This window comes from Amblyomma americanum, chromosome 7, assembly GCF_052857255.1.
Source record: "Amblyomma americanum isolate KBUSLIRL-KWMA chromosome 7, ASM5285725v1, whole genome shotgun sequence".
NCBI lineage: Eukaryota > Metazoa > Arthropoda > Arachnida > Ixodida > Ixodidae > Amblyomma > Amblyomma americanum.
The window spans coordinates 110870362-110890428 of record NC_135503.1 but is presented as its reverse complement, the minus strand read 5'-3'; positions in this window follow the sequence as shown (position 1 = coordinate 110890428).

The window sequence follows — 20067 nt, the reverse complement described above, 5'->3', positions numbered from 1 at the left end:
CAGCCGCTCTAGTTTTTGTTGCGGCTATACATCTTCAGTGACGGACACCGAACACCTTTGTGCTATCCGCCGAGCTTTCATTGTGCAAGCAGCTCCATATGTGTGATATACACGTGCTGTAAGCAGCGGCTGAATACAATCTTCAACAGGTCAGAAACATGCAGACCCATCGCATGTTGGCAAGATGAAAAATGCTATGTTTCAGTACTTTTTCCTGCATATGTTCTGCCTTGCACAGTAAGCAGAAACCTGGGAATATAAATTAGTATCATGGTGCCCGTTCCTTATGATCGATATAATCACTGAGCCGATTAAAAAAGAGTGACAACCAAATTCTTGTTTATGACCCACACAAACGTTGTTTTAAGGCCAGTCCAGTTTGTTCACTAGCACATGATCATTCATGATCATTATTTTTCTCTGAGACAGTCAAGAAGAAATTGTTTCTCACTACAATCCGAGGGGTGGAAAGGTAACAAAACGGTTATTCTGCAATCTTAGTGCCTAGATGTGGAGCTAAGAAAAAACGGCCAAAATTTATCGCACGTGGGTGCTTTCACGAAGCAAAAAAGCGCGCACTTCACAAAAGGCACAGAAAGGGAAGAAGAGCCACTTTACACTGGCCTTTCTGAGTCCTCTGTGAAGCTCGAGTCATGTGCCTTCATTGTACTGACTGGCATAGTATGAAGATTACATGATTTGAGCTGCAATTTTTAGCAGCCCCTCTTCCTCTTGAGTGATACCCTGACTCTGCTCGAACACTTCTTTCGCAAACACCAAAGTCTGGCTTGAAGAAAAATTGGTTTTGTAGTACATGCAAGCGATTGTGATGGTGGAGCTCAGGGGCAGGCTATATTAGTTAGCCTTACATTGAACATGTCGCCTGCTTCCCCGACAATGTTGCTTAGCCTAAAGAAATATAACACCTACAACTGCCACTGGTGCTTTCCCCACCTTCTATATTGATTAGCCTGCCTGCGACAATGACTACATTTCTGAAGTGATAAAACTTTTATAAACGTCGATGAACTGTATCGCCATAAGTAGAATGTACGTTAAGAAATAGCATGACGTGTGTTCAATTCGATTTTGACCAGAAGTTTCAAATAAGCCTCGGATACGTATCACCTATTTTAGGGGGCGGGGGGGGGGGGGGGGGTTGGAGCGCAGGTCAGCTTTTAAACAATCAGAATTGCGATGCTGGTTTTTCTAAACCTTGTGAGACCGCGGAGTTGATTTCGTATTGAGATCTCGTCATGTGACCACTTCTCTAGCGATTCATAAATTACGAACAATGTATACAGCTTGCAAGAGAACTGCTATGAACTTTTCGAAGAAGTTGACTTAATTGAAGGTTGAAGTGTAAAGTTATTAAGCAAAGACAACAGATATAGAGGCTTCAGAGGGAGATGCTGGGTATAAAAAAATTGCCTGGATATTGGGCAACACAAATGACCGGAGGAATATGTTTTCTTAACATTCGAGATGGCAGCGGTTCACTCTGGGAGTTTTCACTTCATACATTAAAGTTGCTGGTGAGGAAATTTCCTATCGCCTTGTTGTTCGCAACCAAACCTAATTCAAGAAGCACTGAAAGTTGCTCCCGTGAAGGAAACAACTTGAATCCTCTGCGCTTCAAACAAAAGCGTTCCGACGCAGACTACCTCACTGAAATAAAGCTGTATGATGCAATAACTTCAAGCATGCTTCGTCATACAAATTTCATACAATTTTTTATGCTAAATTACATATCTATGTCAAATGCTTGCGTTTGTAAGAATGCACGATAATTGCTTGACATTCATATAGTAACTGTGGGACAATGCCAACTCGCATTATGGTGTCCGTGCACAGTAATATGGTGCCTTGTCATCCACGGAAAAAGGGGGGTGAAGTGATTTCATTCGAATTCCACTATAGTGTGTTTGTTTTTGCATTTCTATACAGTCGTTAAGTCCGTCGGGCGATATGATTCGAATAAATTCGAAAGAAAGCAATTGTCTGCTCGGAGTTAAGGCGAAGAAGAACGAGCTCCGACCGCGCTGAGGTGCGAACTGTTTATTAGCGCTGTTTGCGCTGCCGCGGCCTAGCCCAACTTCCTCTTTCTTGTCCGGCGCCGCATGCCATGGCCTGCGAGCCGAGCGCGGCGCGGGGGGCGCTACAAAGCTCCCCCCCCCCCCCCCCCCCCCCCGTGGATCGAGGCCACAGGATTCGCCCAGCTGATATGCTTGGAGGAAGCTGCGCAGAATGGTGGTGCAGCAAAAGGTAGAGCGAGTGAAGAGCCGACGGGCATAGGAGTGGCAATGTAGGCTGGTTTGAGGCGGTCAGCAACCACGACGTCTTCGCGACCGTTGACGTCTAACGTGAAGGTCTTTTGCGCACGATGGAGGACGCGGAACGGTCCATCGTAGGCCGGCGTGAGGGGTGGACGGACGTGGTCACGGCGGATGAAGACATGGGTGCAGGAGGCCAGGTCGTGGCTGACGAACACGGACTGAGGGTGACGGGCTGCAGGGGGTGACAGAAGGAATGTGGCGAAACATGTTGCGGGGGTTTCGGATGTGGGTGAAAGGGTCATGGATTAACGGGGGGGGGGGGGGGAGGAAGGAGAGAAGAATTCCCAGGCAGATGTGGCGGAACTGGTAGACTGGCTAAGCAGAAGAGCTGCCGAGGTCAGCCTTCAGTGTCGAGTGGTAATGGCAGCCTTCAGTTGTCGATGCGCGTGTTCCACCATGCCATTGGCCGAAGGAAGGATGTGGCGAACGCCCAGAATATTGGCAAGGGCAGTAAACAGGGCCTATTGAAACTGGCGGCCGTGGTCGGTAGTGAGGACAAATGGACAGCCGAAATGAGAGACCCAGCCGGCCATGAAACCAGAGCAATGGCCTCTGCTGTAGTAGCAGAAGAATGGTAAGTTGGGCGATTTGGATGTTGCTCATTTTGGCGGTAAAATTCAGCGCGAAAGGACGAAGGACGAAGGCTGTAGTGTCAGCAATGGGCAACGGCTGGGGCCAGCGGGTGAAACGGTCGACACAGTTTAGCAGATAAGAGGCCCCACGTGAAAAGGAGAGTGGTCCAACAATGTTCTATGTGAACGTGGGAAAACCGTGCTTCAGGCGGCTGAAAAGGATAAACAGGCGCTACGGCACGCCTGTGAACTTTGACGCGCTGGCAGTGAAGGCCGGTTTGTGCCCAGTGGCGGACGTCGGCATTGATTCCTGGCCAAAGGAAACGGGATGTGATCAGCTTCTGCGTAGCACGAATACCAGGGTGGCTCAGGCGGAGTAGTTCAAAAATGGTGCGACGGAAAGCCAAAGGTACGTAGGTTCGCGAGACGACAGTGGAAGTCTCGCTTGTAATGAACTGGGAGGAAAACGGCAATAGGCATTCGGCGAAAGACAGGGACGTGGATGAGGAGCGAAGACGTTGCAGCTCTGGATCATTGCTCTCTGCAGCCGCTAGCTCCTCCATGTCCACTGGCGATTCGGACGCCATGGGAGTAACATGGAAAAGCGCACCAGCAGCAGCATTTTCCGGGCCATTGACGTAACAGAGATCCACTGTAAACTCGGAGATGAAACACTGTTGGCGTACCTCGCCTGCAGGGTAGGTGCTGTGGTTTCTTCGGAAGGCAAAAGTCAAGGACTTGTGGTCCGTGATGACGTGAAAGTCCCAGCCCTCCAAGAAGTGACATAAGTGCTTGGTGGCGACGTACACAGCGAGCAATTCTCGACTGAAAGTTCTGTATTTAATCTCAAGTGGCTTCAACTTTTGGGAGAAAAACCGAGCGGCTGCCCACTAGAGACGCGCTGCTCGGAAACTGCGCCGACGGCAATGCTCGAGGCGTCGGTGACGAGGCGCAGTGGAGCATCAGGAACTGGATGTATGATCAAGGTGGCATCTGCAAGCGCCTTCTTGGCAGCAGAAAATGCAGCAGCAGCGTCACCAGTCCACTCAAGTGGCGCCGCAGAATCCTTTTTTGTAGCCAAAATATCGGTCAGAGGCTTCAGGAAAGAGGCGCATTACGGGAGAATGCAGCGATGAAAATTCAGGAGGCCCAACAATTCTCTGAGCTTTTTGAGTGACGTGGGGGAGGAAAAATCTTGAATGGCTTTGAATTTGCTGTCAGAGGCCGAATGCCCTGTGGAGGGACAAGGTGGCCGAAGAACTCTATTGTAGCTACGCCAAATAGGCAATTGTTCCGGTTGATGACGAGTCCATATTCCTCCAGTCGATGGAAGAGGGCGTGCAGATGCGCTTCATGATGAGTACCGGATGAACTTGCTACCAGGACATCATCGATGTAAGCGAACATGAAGTCGAGGCCTCGCGTAACCTCGCTGATATCTCGCTGAAAACTATATGCGGCGTTGAGCAAGCCAAAAGGTCTCCGCACGTACTCAAACAGGCCGAATGGTGTGGTAATTGCAGTTTTGGAATATCAGCGGGCTCCACAGGAATTTGATGACAAGCCTTCACTAAGTCAATTTTAGAGATGATCATGCACCCAGCCAGATTTGATGTGAAGTCCTTTATGTGAGGAAGTGGGTAGCGGACTGGTAAAGTGTGAGCGTTGAGGGCGCGGTAATCTCAAAATGGTCTCCAGTCGCCCGCTTCTTTCTTTGGCACCATGTGAAGTGGCGATGCCTAGTTGTTGGAGGAAAGGCGTACTAGGCCGAGTTCAAGCATGTGTAGGAACTCGTGGCGACGTATAGCGAGACGTTCTCCCGACAAACGTCGCGGGCAAGCAAACACCCGAGGTCCCGAAGTCGCAATGTGGTGAGTGATCGAGTTCTTCACCGGTGACTCTCTGGTAAGCCACTTTGTGAGGATGAGAAAATCAGCCAGAACTTTCGCTTACAGCGAAACAGGGACGAGAGCGCGAAGCCCCGTCGCCGCAGTGGTGGAGAGTACGCGATGAACTTGCATGTCGATGGCTAGGTGTAAGAAACTGAAGAAGTCCGCGCCGAGAACAGCTTGCGAGACCTCACCGATAATGAAGATGCAGCGAAACGTGCTGCGGGATCTGAGGTTAAGCGTCAGGGACCGTTGGTCGTACGTGGGAAAGGGGGAGTTGTTGATCGCTTGGAGCGGGGAGGTCGGTTCGTTGCGACGGCGATCTGCCCGAGGCCGCTATGACCCTGACTTGTGCTCTCGACCAGGAAACGAGTGCCAGTAATCTTGTCCGAGACGTAAAAAATACTTATGTGGCTGTCAGCGCTCGTGTGTTCCATGTGTCTTCCTTGTGTCCTCGCCTTTATTTGCGCTGTACATTTCAATCATGTAAAAGGGGCGGCTTATCCGACCACCAGCGCTACTTGCCGCCGTCAGTGGCCGGTCGCAGCGTTTCGCGACCAGGAGCACGGGTGTGTGCACTTTCGGGCAGAGCTGCCGAAAATACGGTGGTACCACTGAAAGCCGAGGGCGATGTGGCTGGCCAAGGGTCGGATCGTTTGGATTCCGGGGAGCGGCGGCGTGGCCTGGTCCTCGGCGGAGAAAGCCGCGGCAATGGCGCGAGGACACCGAGCCGCCAGGCAAGAACATCAAGTCGACATTCGATGCTGGTAAGCTGGGAGTCTGCGGCAGTAGTTGGAAGCAGACTGGTCACCGAGGTGACGTTGGAGAGCCGTGAGTAATCCGCGACATGGTCGGCAAGTCCAGCAAGCTTGTCAAATGAAACATCACCCGCAGCGGCGAGGATGGGGACTATATTTTGGGGAAGACACTGAAGGAACAACTCACGCAGTAGTGGGTCGTGCTGAGCAGCGGAGTCTCCCAGAAGCTGGTGCAAGCGACGGAAGATCTGCGAATGGCGGCTGTCGCCAAGCTCTGTAGCGCTCAGGTGGTGTTGGAGTCTGCTGCGCTCGGACGCTGACTTGCGGTCGATGATAGCCGCCTTGAACGTGTCGAAGTGTCGAGCCGAGTTCAGCGAGCTGGTGATGTCCACTAAGTTCTCAACGACGTCAGGAGGCAAGGACGACACGAGGTGGGGGAATTTGGTCTCCTGGCTGGCGATACGTCGAAGTTGAAAATGCGCCTTAACCTGCAGGAACCAGACACGAGCGCTCTTGGGCCAAAAAGGCGGCCGGCTGACTAGCTGGAAGGCGGCCACATAAGCACCGAGAGGCTGAGCGTTCTGGGTCGGGTCACCTCCGGTAGGAAGGGCGGAAGAGCCAGGCGAATCTATGTAGTATGATGGGGTTGCGTGTTCGATGCCGGGTCGCAAAATCTGTAGTAGCTAAGGCGAAGAAGAACCAGCTCCGGCAGCGTTGAGGTTCGAACTGTTTATTTGTTGTTGTTGTTAGCCTATAAAAAGATGGCACATACTCACACTGGGGGATCGGCCAAGAATCGGGTGGCTATTCACCTGAACGCAGTTAATAAAAAGGAAAAGCACATGGGAGCGCAACACCGGTGAATTCTTCCTCATGGATAGAAAAGGGATGAGAGTTTTGATTTCAAAATTATAAGAATAATAATAAAGAGAGAGTATAAATAATAATGATTAAGTGAAAATGTAATAATTGATAGAAAAGAAAAGTTTGGAACACTTAGCAAGGCAGTCGGTGAGATTCTATCACGAAATTTAGAACAGCGGTACAAACAGATCTGTGGCTGAACCCAAATGTGGCGGCGCCAAATGATAGCAAGAACGGACTGCTCAAACTAAGGCCAAGATGCTGCAAGGGCTCCTCCAGCAACCTTTTCCCCAGAGAGTTGAATTGGCGACAATACAGCCAAAAATGTTCTATAGATTCAGGCTCACGGCAAAATGCATGAAGGGGAGAGAGCGCCAAACCCGACTTTTGTAAATAGAAATATAGAGGGGTAATGCGGCAGCGCAGCCTCGTCAGTGATACTTCAAGTTGCCGAGAGCAACAAATTTTCCTGTTCCAATAATATTTAAGGTGCTCATAATCCGCCGATGTTAAAAGTGTCGTGTACAGCATGCTTAAAAACGCACGTAGCCGAAATCTAGATGCTGTAATATAGGCTGTAGCCGGGATGATTGGCAAAACGGGGCCGCTGAGGGAAGCCTTTGCGAGATTGTCAGCAATCTCATTTGCTGTCACACTGCTGTGACCGGGAACCCATACTAAATGAACAAGGCTCAAAAGCGGAGGAAGTAGGGATAAGAAAGTTGTTAAAATGGGACCGTCAACATGTGCAGTGAGGGACGAACACAAAGGTAAAGAATCAGTAATTACTGCAACTGCTGTAATAGAGCGGTCTAGCTTGCTTAGAGCCAGTACAACTGCTAGAAACTCTGCTCGAAAAATAGGGATGAAATCTGGAAGGCGCAGTGAAAAGGACCAGTCAAAATGCGAGCAAAATATTCTCACACCTGCTTTTTCATTGCATTGCGATGCGCCAGCGGCTATTGCTATATCTGTAGGTTGGGTCCGCAGATGATCTTCTAGGAGATCATTTAGAATACTCGGTGGAAAACGTTTTGCATTTTTTTAGAATATGTCGTCGAAAACAACGTGGATAGCGGGCCCATTCCGAAGCGCAGAAAGGATATCATAAATGTTTACATCTAAAGGCTGAAGTAATCTTTGCACAAACACTACCTGAGCGGAATTGAAACGAGACCAGGGGACGCCAAAAAAGGAGGTCGGCTGACAACAGAAAATGCTTTGGGAACGGTGGAAATGGGAATCATAGATCCTGAGGTAAGTTTGCACAGTTAAAAATTGAAGTCGTGATAAGAGAGGCGGAATGCGGGCTCCAAGGTACAGCACAATGGTAGCCACAAATTTTGGAAGGACCAGGCACATGCGAAGTGCTTCCCTCTCTAAAAGTACGAGAGGACGAAGTTTATATGTAGCCGAGCCTGAAAACAACACTGATCCAAATTCTAAAACTGGCCTGACATACATTATGTAGATCATTAATAGCGCATCTCTGCGCATGCCGTACTGGTGATGACAATATCCGTAACATGCCCACGGCGCGAGCCCCTTTCGCCGCGACATGGTCAATGTGAGGTCGCCAGGTGAGTTTGTTATCATAAATGACAACTAGGTATTTTAGGGATTGAACCTGCGGTATAATTTTTAACTGGCAAGTGAGAGAGACCACTACAGGAGTGTATAGAGGGAAAACAAGGGTGGCGCACATGCCAACATTTAACATCAGGTGTAATGCGCTCAACCAGTGCTCAAGTGTATTCAAATATGACTGCAACAGGTCATACAGGGAATGTATATCCGGCGCAGCAGCAAAAAACGCAATATCGTCCGCATAGACGTAAGTGCGTGAATGGCGGTGGAGAGGAATATAGTTCAACAGAATATTAAAGAGCACAGGAGAAAGAGCAGCTCCTTGCGGTACACCTCGCGTTTGTCTGTACCTCTCTGAATGAACACCATTATGGACGCAAAAAAATTTCCTGTTATAAAAAAATGCAGATATCCATGCAACTATATAATGTGGAAATTGAAGAGACTGTGGGCTATGTAACAGGATGGAGTGTTCTACACTGTCGTAAGCTTTGGCGACGTCTAACGTAACCGAAGCCGCGACCAGGCGTTGACGACGAGCAAGGAGAATTCTGCTCTCAAGATCAGCATGTACATTTCATATCGAACACCGCGGCCGGAAACCGAGTTAACACGCGCTGAGTATAGATTTGCGGTCCACAATGGCTGACACCTGAATTAGTATCACCCTTTCTATCAACTTTACTACGTTTAATGTTAAAGAAATTGGCCTAATATTATCCAATTCATAGCCTCCACCCTGATTTTTAAGTAAAGGGATCCGCTTGGACAGCTTCCACTCAGAAGGTATCCAAGCGTGTTTGAGAGAGTAGTTTATTAGGCGCAATAAGGACTTGGATGACTCTTCAAAGAGAATCGTGAGCCTCTTTGTAGTAACACCATCAGGAGCAGGAGCAGCAGCTGGCAATCTCTGGACAACTTGTGAAAGCTAGATAGATTTACTTGTGAGGCATTAACATTTGGCACGACTGCTGCAAACAACATTGGGCAATTAATTCAACCGCCTGGATAGCTTCTTCAGGTGACTTAACTAATGACTGAAAATTATGAGAGGACATGAGCTTTTTCCTAGACCGCAGAAAAGAGAATAGTGCACGTCGGTGTCCCGCCTTCGAAAGATAATCGAAGTGTTCTGAGTCATATTTTTCCTTCGCGCAAGAAACTGTGCGTTTAAATGTGACTGCAATAAATTTATAATCACTCCAGTTATTCGGGCATTGGTTATGAAGAAGCTTTTTCCATGCTGCCTTCCTCCGCCTGTAATCTATTGTTAAGTCCGCATACCACCAGTTAAAAGAATTACCATTTGTTGGCCTCACCAGGAACTCCGACTTTTTACGGCTTTCCTCTATAGCCGACATATGCTTGCTGACTGGTGGGCCTCGGCGATGTTAGACACTGAAGCAAGGGCAGAGCGCAGCACCGTCTGAAATCTGTCATAATTTACATGTGACCGCAACTGAGAAGGCGCCGGAGTTACACGACACATGATATCAAAATGAATAGGTATATGGTCACTTGAGGTGCCGCTATCAACTGTCGACCAGTTCGTTACGCCAATTCCAGGACTAATGAACGAGAGATCTAAAACAGATTGAGTGCGTGAGCGAAGATAAGTGGCCGATTTGCTCTCCTCGTGCTGCCGCGGCCTAGCCCAACTTCCTCTTTCTTCTCCGGCGCAGCGTGCCATGGCCTGCGAGCCAAGCGCGGCGCGAGGGGCGCTACAGTCTCATAGCGCCCTTACTTTCATTACATGCCTTCAAACCACTGCTTACAAATGAGCGCGCGGAAAAGGTGACATAAGGTTTCCATACGTACACGCGACTAGAAATATATCTTCACGTTTAATGTATAACGTGATTAAATCAATTCGCGACTACGGACAATTAAACGAAAAAAGGCTCACTTTTATCGGTTAAAACCGAGGATGCACTGAGTAGGAAACTTTGCTTGTTTGTTTCCTGCGCGAACTCAACAAATCGCTGACTAGCGCTTGGTCGGACTTACCTGCAATGGTAAACGCTGCAAAGTATGATTCTGTTTTTGTCATTCATAGGTTCGTCGTAGAAGAGTGTTCATCGCTGATGTCATTCATCTTAAATTCCCGCCACTGCGCGTGTCGACCGCCTACCGCTCGCTTTTCACGGCGGCCGTTTTCAAGTCCAAGACAGCAATCTCTTTCTCGTCTCTCGCTATCCCCCCCACCCGGTCTATAAAGGAAAGCATGGATCACACAAGGTTGCCGCCGTCATAAAACAAGAGTTAGCTGATCGTTAAATTAAAGAAAGCGCGATTGCACGCAGACTATTTACAGGAGCAGTCCTCCGTAGCCGTCATAATGGATCTTTCGGCCGTCCTCTTTACGTCGTTAAAATAGCGATAGTGCGAGAAAGTAAATTCTTTTAGCTGTCACAAGTACCAAGGGGCAAACCATAAACTCCTACATGCCAACACTTCCGAGCTTCTTAGCCCATAGAGGACTTCCACAAAAACGTAGCCTCGTAAAAGGTCAGTGAAACCACTAGGCGATTTATATATAGTATAAACGAATCTTCTGCAGCGCACAATTCATGAATATTGTTTCTTAATTAGCCAGCGATGATGCTGACGAGGAAATAACCCTCACTTGAAACAGCGTTATGTTCAGATAGAGTTCCTGACCTGAAGACAAGCGCTCATCTACTGCAGCATATCTTTCAAACGGTTGCTTTGTTTCATTTTGGTATAGAAGCGGCGTGACTTGAAGAAAAGCATAACGCGAGGCAGTTATCACAACATGTTTTTCTAACACAACATGAGAATATCTCTTTTTTGTCTTGAATTCTCTGACGGTCACACTTCATGACAGGGCACTGCTGCATTATTGAAAGAGTGTTTTTGCAGCCATTAGCAGTCACCCGATTTTTCTGGAAACGTCAGGGTTAGCATCATAAAGCTGGAATAGAATGAGAATGTACAATATTTTTAGGTCTCTGAAGCATAAGCTACGCAAGGGACAGAGCTACTTGGAGAGACATGGGAGAGGCATTTCCCCTTCAGTGGGCGTGTTCAGGCTGATTGTGATGATGATGAACCACAAGTGTGAACTGCGCGATGTCAGCAATGGCTGCATTAATTGCGCATTTTTTTCTGCATTCCACTAGTATAGCGTAAGCTGCCCCCTACTGAAACTTGAAACTCTTGAGCATTATCGAATGAATTTTGTGTTTTCAGTGCAAGTCACATGGATGCTAAATATCTGTACCAGGGGTGCCTAGGAACCGTGAGTAATTACAGTTGGCATTTATTGCCTAACGCCAAGGAGACAATAACTGCTTGGGGTGCGGCTCTGTATCAACAAATAGTGTAGCTGATTATTAGTCAGACCTTGGGCAAGAATGTGATAAAAGGCCCTCTCTGGGGTTGACATATCAATCCTCTCCTTGAACAGTGCGTAATTTGCCGCTAGCAAATTATATTTGCAAGTCTTGTTTTAAACACCGGGGAGACCTGCTCTTTGTTTTGAGAATTCACCCGCTTAGTCAAGCTGCACACGTGGCACCTCCTGACAGCCAGCCTGTCGGCCTGGCGTCGTCGAAATGGGAGCAGCTGCGCGATGTCTGTTTAAAATTGATAAGAACGCCTACGTCATAAATGCTTCTGATGTTGTTGCCTACAGTTTGCGCTAAAGAAAGAAAATAATTGTTTCGTTAAAGACGCTGTCATTTCATGAAACCATCCATTATGCTACTGTCACAAGCACGCTCTGCAGCACAAACCAAGAAAACACAAGAGAGGCTGTAATGTCACGCTCTCTGACATATAGACAAGAAAAAAACAAATGTGGCGGTATGCGATCGCCAGCCGTTCCATTCTAACTGAGGATAACAACGACAGCCGCTATCAAAACGGAACCGAAAGACACATGAAACATGTGCGTTAGCTCAAGGAGCGTAAAATAAAGCGAGGACAGGTTTGACTGATGACCCTGCTTTGTGAACGGTCAGAAGTGCGACATGGCGAATTAATTGTAGGGAGGCTTTAATCAATAAATCTGAGAGTCGCCTTCGTTGATCAAAATTGCAATCAATTAGACACACGCAGTGGTAGGAAGCATCACCTGTAAAATAGCCTAAACTTCTCGAAAATACAGAATTAAACTGTTAATAAAATCTTATTGAATATAGGGCAAGGGAAACACTATCAGGATGGAAAAAATCTCTACAAACATCAGTGGCAGCCTTAATTGTGCACAGACACCCAATTTAGATTGCACATTTGCTTCCTTGTAACGGTTCGTGGTAAATTTCCATACATGAATCCCCACGTGGTTTGGATTTGGTTTTAAAAGGTTTAATCTTCCAAAGCGACTCCGGCTATGAGGAATGAGGAATTGCGACCACCTGCGTTGCTTTACCGTGTAATAATATAACACAGAACACAGGCCTCTAGCATTTCCCCTCCATGAAATGCGACGGCATTTGCCTGAAAGAGCTAAATTAATTACAATGAAATTTATTCTCTCACCTCCCTTAGCGAAAAAAGGCTTTGCTAAAAATGCATTTCGAACAAATTTTTTAATTTCTTATTTATTTTGCATTTTTTGTCCCTATGCCTATATTGCAATACGAATGTTTTCTAGGTATGCTAGGAGTGCTATTCTAAACATTCGTACAAATGTATCAAAAATCATTTTCTCTCCGCTTAGTATATTTGTTGTACATTAAAAATATACTAATATACACAATAAATACATTAAATATACTACAAATAAGTAACTAATACATAAAAATATGCTAAATATATACATTGTATACATTAAAAGTATACTAATATATACATAAAATACAATTTACATTAAAATACACAAATAATATGCAATTAATACATTAAATATCCTCGGCTTACGAAAGGTGTGCTGGTCGGATTCACCAGATAATACTGATCAATGTTGTCGACAGCAGAAGTAATGACTCTGCTAGTTATAAGCATCCGGACACAGACAATCCCATCTAAAACGCGTTCTCATCAAGAATGCGAGCTCACGTGACGGGACCTGAACGTGAAAGACGTCGCCACGCACTAAATGCCGACGAAAAGTGACGTCAGCAAACACGAACTCCTCGACAAGCCTAATACTTGGCCTGGCTTATTATACCCTCCGAGACAGGACACATCATCTTGCCCGGAGAGGCGCTTTTTGCGCAGACTCTGGGCCCCCAAATTGTCGCACAAGCGTCGGAGTGCTCGCGTTCCTATCTGCGGTCTATCTTGATCCGAAGTGTTAGTCGTAACTTGCGTCAGGCGTCGGTCAGGAGACAAACTGTCAACCAACGAATACATGAGGGTCTATGGGAGCCGGTCGGCCCTGCCAGTCGGGATCCATTTCGCTGGCTTGTTCGGGCCCGGAGGAGCGCTTGGCGCCCTGGCCGATACAGTGCTATCACGCGGTCCACAATTAATTTAAATAACTGGTGATTGCCCTTCTGCTAGAAGTTAACATAAACAATTGGACGAAAAGGAGAGTTTTCACTATTCCTGGAAACGTGATTTCGAGCACTAGGCTGTTCCACTGCAGCTTGACGTGGGCTGCAAATATGCTGACGCGGACTACCCATTTGTCATAGGTGAAGTATACTACGCACGAAATAATTTCGTATTTGCAAAAGTAAACTTTCAATACATTGGCAGCATGCAAAGGCCATTTCCCTAAACGCGATTTCGAGTAGTACATTGTTCTACGGCAGCTAAATGTGTGCTTCGAATATATTTATAGGGACTCCCCGTTTGTTAAATTTGTAGTATAGTTGAGATTAATTTATTTCATTTTTACTAAAGTACAAATTTAATACATTAAAAAAATGCTAAAACCGCATTCATATTTTTTCACGTATTTGAAACGTGCTCGAAACATGCTTTAAGTGGCGTATACTTCGAATGCATTAATTTCATATTTACGAAAGTGCACTTTTAATACGTTCACAAGATGCTAAAACCGCATTCATATTTTTTCACGTATGTCAAACGTGCTCGAAACATGCTTTAAGTGACGTGTATACTTCGAATGCATTATTTCATATTGACCAAGGTACACTTTTAATATGTTGACAAGATGTTGACGTATTTGAAATGTGGTCGACGCATAATTTAAGGGATGTATGTTTAGCAAATATTAAGAATATATTTCGAATACCAAGCACCAAATATCAGGAACCTATTTCCGGCATACATTTAGTGCATTCATGAATACAAAATATGTTTAAAATGCATTAAAAATATCCCGAAGTATATTCCGAACGTGTTTCGCTAAGGGCTGTTTCTGTTTCACCAGCTGAATGGTGGCTGTGAGGTTAAAGATAAGTAAAGGTCAAGTGAGACATAAAATAATGCTATATCTTCGCAGCTTTGTGATTCCGGCTCTTTAGACAGGCTGCCATTAGAGTTTTAAACGACGAAAGAGTGGTTTTATTCCTGCAATTGTCTGCCTAAAGTGCTTCATACTGACCTTTGACGTCTTAGCCATCGCTCGGCTGTTGAACCGGAAACTGAAACAGGTAAACGAAGAAATTAAATTGTGTATTATTTAGGCGTCCTAGGCGAATATCATGTCATGATCCGTGTATTGCAATGTTTTACCCATCGTTACAAAAGATATAGCAAGCCACCAAACATTTAGTGTTTATACCTTTTTAGAAAACGAGGGCATCCTTATCAAATATCACTTAAACGTTGAAAAATTGGGGTGGGGGCGAACATAAGCTCCCCCTTAGGGGTATGACGCGATTGCGCAATGGGTCAGTTTTCATATATGCAGAAATCATCATTCTATAATTTACAGTCATAGATCCCTGAGAGCTCCTATACCGATCTGGGGGTGCAGCGGTTAAAAAATAGGCCACTGCCTTGCGATGGCAGGTGAGGCCAACGGTGGAAATTGCGAGACGAAGTTTGCTCTTTCAGAGCGACCTGCCCCCTTGCACGGTGGGCAGGTTGTGATGACGCCGCAACGTCAAGTGACCTAGATGGTCTCCGCCTCAAAGGTTGGTTCAATGGGTGTTTTTTATGGATATAAAGCCCATGGTCAATGACGCTGACGGCGACCCCGGATCTTCTGCAACACGAACTCCTTAATGCTAACACGTTTAAACCCCGAAGTCCGAAAATAAAGCTAAACTCACGGCATTCCATAAATGATGAAAAAGCGGTTGTACTCTATTTCCGGAATTGTAACGTTGAGAGCCACATTTACAAATAAGCTACGGGAAATATTCCGGAAGAGTTCGCAACTTCAGCTGCAGAGCGGCAATAAAATATCTTCATGTCAAAAAAGGGGATAATTGTTTCCATCGTTCTGCGTAATAAATAACCAGCACAGGCAAAAAAGCGCATACTTCCACAAATTAAATCGGAAAAAGTTCATTATGATACGCTCAACTGCCGTTTTTTCTGGACTATGGTCCGCGTACTGGAGATATTTAAGAGCTAAAATTTCGCTTCGTGCTGAGCAGGTATGGGTGTGGACTAACATGACTAAGTAGTTTAAGATCTTTTGTCGGAGCGCAAGAAGCCTTGCATGGCTTTTAAAGTAAAAGAAGAGGGGAACGGGAAGAGCCTGCATAATTTTTCCGTGTAAGGTCACACAGGGTAATCCGCTCCGAAATGAAATCACTTTCGATCTGCAAGTAGATGCTGCTCGTGGCGTGGCTGCATTTCAGTGCTTGGAGTGGCGAGTACACGAGCAATAGCTCGATGAATAGCACCAGGAGAGGTACGGTAACGCCAGGCGCGTCGTAGCCATTGAAGAACGGTTGAGATTGTTCCGAAAGACAAAGACCCTTCTTGGGAACATTCGAGCTCAATGTAGTGGAGCGTGGCAAGCAGTAAATTTAAACCAGGCACCGGCGAAAGAATTTGGCGTCAATGAAGAAAGTGCATGCATGTGGACTACTTCCCAGAAAGATATATTTGTATTCATCACATTACCCTAAGGACTCGTGGGAGATACAGATAGGATAAGTATCGTAAATAACACTGAAAAAATTCAAAACAACATAACGAGCAATTGTACAAGCAGGCATTTTTGAGCGGGAAACCGTTTATGAGCGCAATTTTTTCATATAATGTAAGATTTCAATATAGCAATCAATATATACCCAGATCACTTGACGGCAGCTTGTGCCTTTCTTCCATTTACGTTTTTGTTATTGTCAAACGCGTTCCCCATTGGTTTTTAAGGGCATTCCTAACTCCTTGATGCGATAGATGGAAACAGTTTAATAGAAAGATTTTGGTACATATCAGTATAATGGACCATTACCCTCAAAGTTTTCATTACAGTGTCTTAAAATTTTTCAATTTGAAAAATTTTTGGCCAAAAATGCTGGACATGTGCAAAGTTACAACGAAGGTGACAGCAAAAACAACAAAAATACTCATAAGGCGAAACGGGGAGAACCATGACAAAAAAAATTAAAGATTGACAGAAAATGGATACTGACAGCTTGTCTAAATATTACGGATTCCATGATGAATCTGTTGAATTGGCGTAGGTGGTTCCACCCTGCGCTAGGCTTAGATAAAAAGGAATCGTAAAGAACATTAAGCCGACAAGGATGGAATGAAAATTTTTTGACAGTGATAAACACGGAATGATAAGTATGAGGGATGAGCTATATGTTCCCGTTTGCGAGACGGATTATGAAAGGATGTTTTATGAAAGAGACATAGACGTGAAATTTTTCTTCGGGTTAGGGTAGATTAGGGTTACATTTAGTGTGTTAAACACTGCCTGTACGCGATTAATTAAAAACTATAAAGCGAGCAGAACTGTTTTGAATGGCTTCGATGGCAGTGGCTATGCATGGCTTCGATGGAAAGCTGGACCCCAAATTGCTCTGGAGTGTTTAAGATTTGAACGTACAAGACGCTGACCTTATATTAGTATAAGCTGTAACCGAGATTAAGAAAAAGTCTGACGTAAGATGCCAAGAGCTCGATTTGTATTGGTAATGATGTAAATAACGTGGATATTAAAAGATCAGTCAGAAGTAATATCTGAATAAAATCGATACTGGTTCCTTGAAACGTATGGGGGCAATCTAAAAAAACTTATTTTCAGGTGAAATTCGTCTCTGCGGAATACACACAAGGTGCGCACAATCTGAGCATAAACATTTTATTTTCAGCCGAAATTTGCCCCAGGGGAATATAGATTGTGTACTGACTAAAGTCTAGAAAGTACGGTACTTGGTGCTGCTAAAGGTGGAGACTTGCAGCTTTATTTACTCAATTTTACTTGAAATGTACTGCAAATTGAAGATGGTCCAAGAAGGAGAGGAAGCATTCATAGCTGCTTATTATAGCCTAGAGAGGAAAAAGCATAATCACAATTATAGTGCAGAGTAAAATACATCAGTACCAAACCAGCAAATTAACACAATAAAAAACAAAATGTATAAATATGCGCCGCATGTTTACTAAGGCTTTATAGTCTGACAATCATCGGTCTCAATCCAGAAATAATTATATGAGCCCTTCTAAATAAGGGCAAGCAAATGGTTAATCATTGGACATGAGCTTTACAATTGGCGGTTCATTTTGGAAAAACATGAGTACTTGTACGAATTTGTGCTGGCTGAAATCTTGTTTTTGCTACGACTGCGCTTAAGTTGAGAAATGCTTCTTGTGTATGCTTCAAGATTAAACTTTAAGTCTGTGAAAATACAACGAACCAAAAATGTTGCATACGCTGAGGTTTTAGTTGGATTTGAACTTTGCCCTCAACATATTTACGTTCTCACGCGGCAGCAGTAGATTTAAGCGGCAGAAGTGGACCTCAACGAAGAGATGACGTAACGATTTTCACATTTGTTCGCAGGTTGTTGGCACTTTTTATTCTTTTCTCTTATAATCACAAATTTATTTTCTCCACTGCTGCCACCGTGAAATGTTTATTAGATATTTCTTTGCGATGCCGAATGAGGATGGAAAGGAGTGTTTGACATGTCATGGTTCGTTGAATGATCATGGAATGCACATAACATGCACTACTTGCGATTACTCGTACCATCTAGGCAAGTGCTCTGGGGTGAAGGTAACCGTCTTCCGTACCAAGGGTGACTTATGGAAGTCTAGTTGGAGCTGTCAAACATGTGATACTTGGGCATAAAAAGTCTAGCAACGCACCGACACCAATAGAACACTCCAACATTCAGAACTAGTTGAGGGAGCTATATGAAAAAGTTACCCTTATTCTACCCATCGTGGCCAAAGTTGACAATTTGATGCAGCTACTGAAAACAGTCAGTGGCATTGGAGCCCCGACACAGTGGCTTTTGGACGAATATGATACAATATTGAATAACTTAAGCAAGCAAGACACTCACATTGCAGCCTTAGAGAGTAGGGTCAATGATATTGAATCAGGTGCATCACCAAACACGAAAGAAATCAAGCTGCAGGTAAAAGAACTAGAACAATATAGTCGCTGACAAAACATGAAAACATGGAAGTTCACGGACTCACAGTAGAGGAACACGAGGACCTCCTAAACAAATGAATGACCTTGCCTGCGAGCTTCAACTACGACAGATCGAAACCATAGCCTCGATGCACTTCTTAGGTAACCACCACGAAAGGGAAAGAAGTCTATCGTTCTTGCTTGCTTTGCATCTCTTCGACTTAAGGAAGAGTGGATGCGGAAGCGCTCGTGCTTTCAGGATAAAGCACCGGGCGTGAAATTCATGGACAACCTGACCCCTTTCAATATGCGCCTTTGTTGGCTAACAAACTGAAAATGCAAAGAAAAGAACTATCGATATATGTGGCAAAGAATGGTCACATAATTGTGCGAAAAACCGAGGGCGCGTCAGCGATCCGCATCAGCAATCAAAGTGACCTTGATAAGACGACGTGACGTTCTGTTGCAGTTGTGAAATCCCGCTGCAAATGACAATTACGATGGATAACAGTCTTTATCATGATGCCATCTCTCTGACGTATATAAAGCTTGCAAAATCAAAATCTCGATGTTTTTTCTCTTAGTGTTTCAATGCGTTTAGCTTAAGAAACAAAGAAGAAGTTGATGCATTTTTTTGTCACTTGAGCAGGAATCTGATGTACTTACATTCACTCGAACGTGGTACACTGATTTGTGCAATATTGCCCGCTTTCCCGGTTATAGGAGTGAAGCACTGTTTACAAAAACTAAACAGGTAGGTGGTGTAGCTTTGTACATAAAAGCAACAATCCTTAAGAGCTATACTCCCGCAATGCACAGTGCTAAACCCTTCCTATCAATCACTTTTCATTGAGACCAATACATTTATTTTTGACGCAATTTACTATCCGCCTTCGCGCCTCTTCAATATTTTTTTTTAATTTTCTCAATCCTATGCTAGAGGGCTTTTGTTTTCAAAGTAAACCTGTGATAACGATGAGTGAATACTAACTTACTTGAACACTCACATTCTGTTGATAAATCTGTTGACATATCTGCCAATGGTTTCTCTAACATAATTACAGCACCCATTCGCATCACAGGATCCATCGAAACACTTATTAATCTTTGCCTAATAAATAGCGATATTTCCGGTAGAACTGCAGGTGTACTTCCGAGCGACATTAGTGATGACAAGTCAACTTTCTGCTTTATAGAACGGTGAAGTAAACAAATCATCAAAATACTGATGCGCCCAAGAATTTGCGCGTTATAAGCAAAATTAAAATTGAACATTTGCGTCAGCTCGTTTCTTCAGTCGGGTGGAGTAAACTCATATTCGAGGAAGACCGTAATATTTTGTACGACGCATTCTTCGACAAAATAATAAAGTTGTATGAACGTGCTTTTCCATTTGTAAAAACGGCAAAATGCAAAAAAAAAATAAAGAAGCATTGGATCACACGAGATGTGCTTAGACGAATCAAGGCACGAAATGGACTCTTCAGCCAGTTTTAAATCCGAAGATTTGACAGTTTTGAAGGAGTACTGAAAGATTAGAATCAAATTAGGTGCAGATATAAAGAAATCTAGAATTCACTACTTCGCTCAAATTCTCTTATATTTAATTGATCCTAAGAGAAC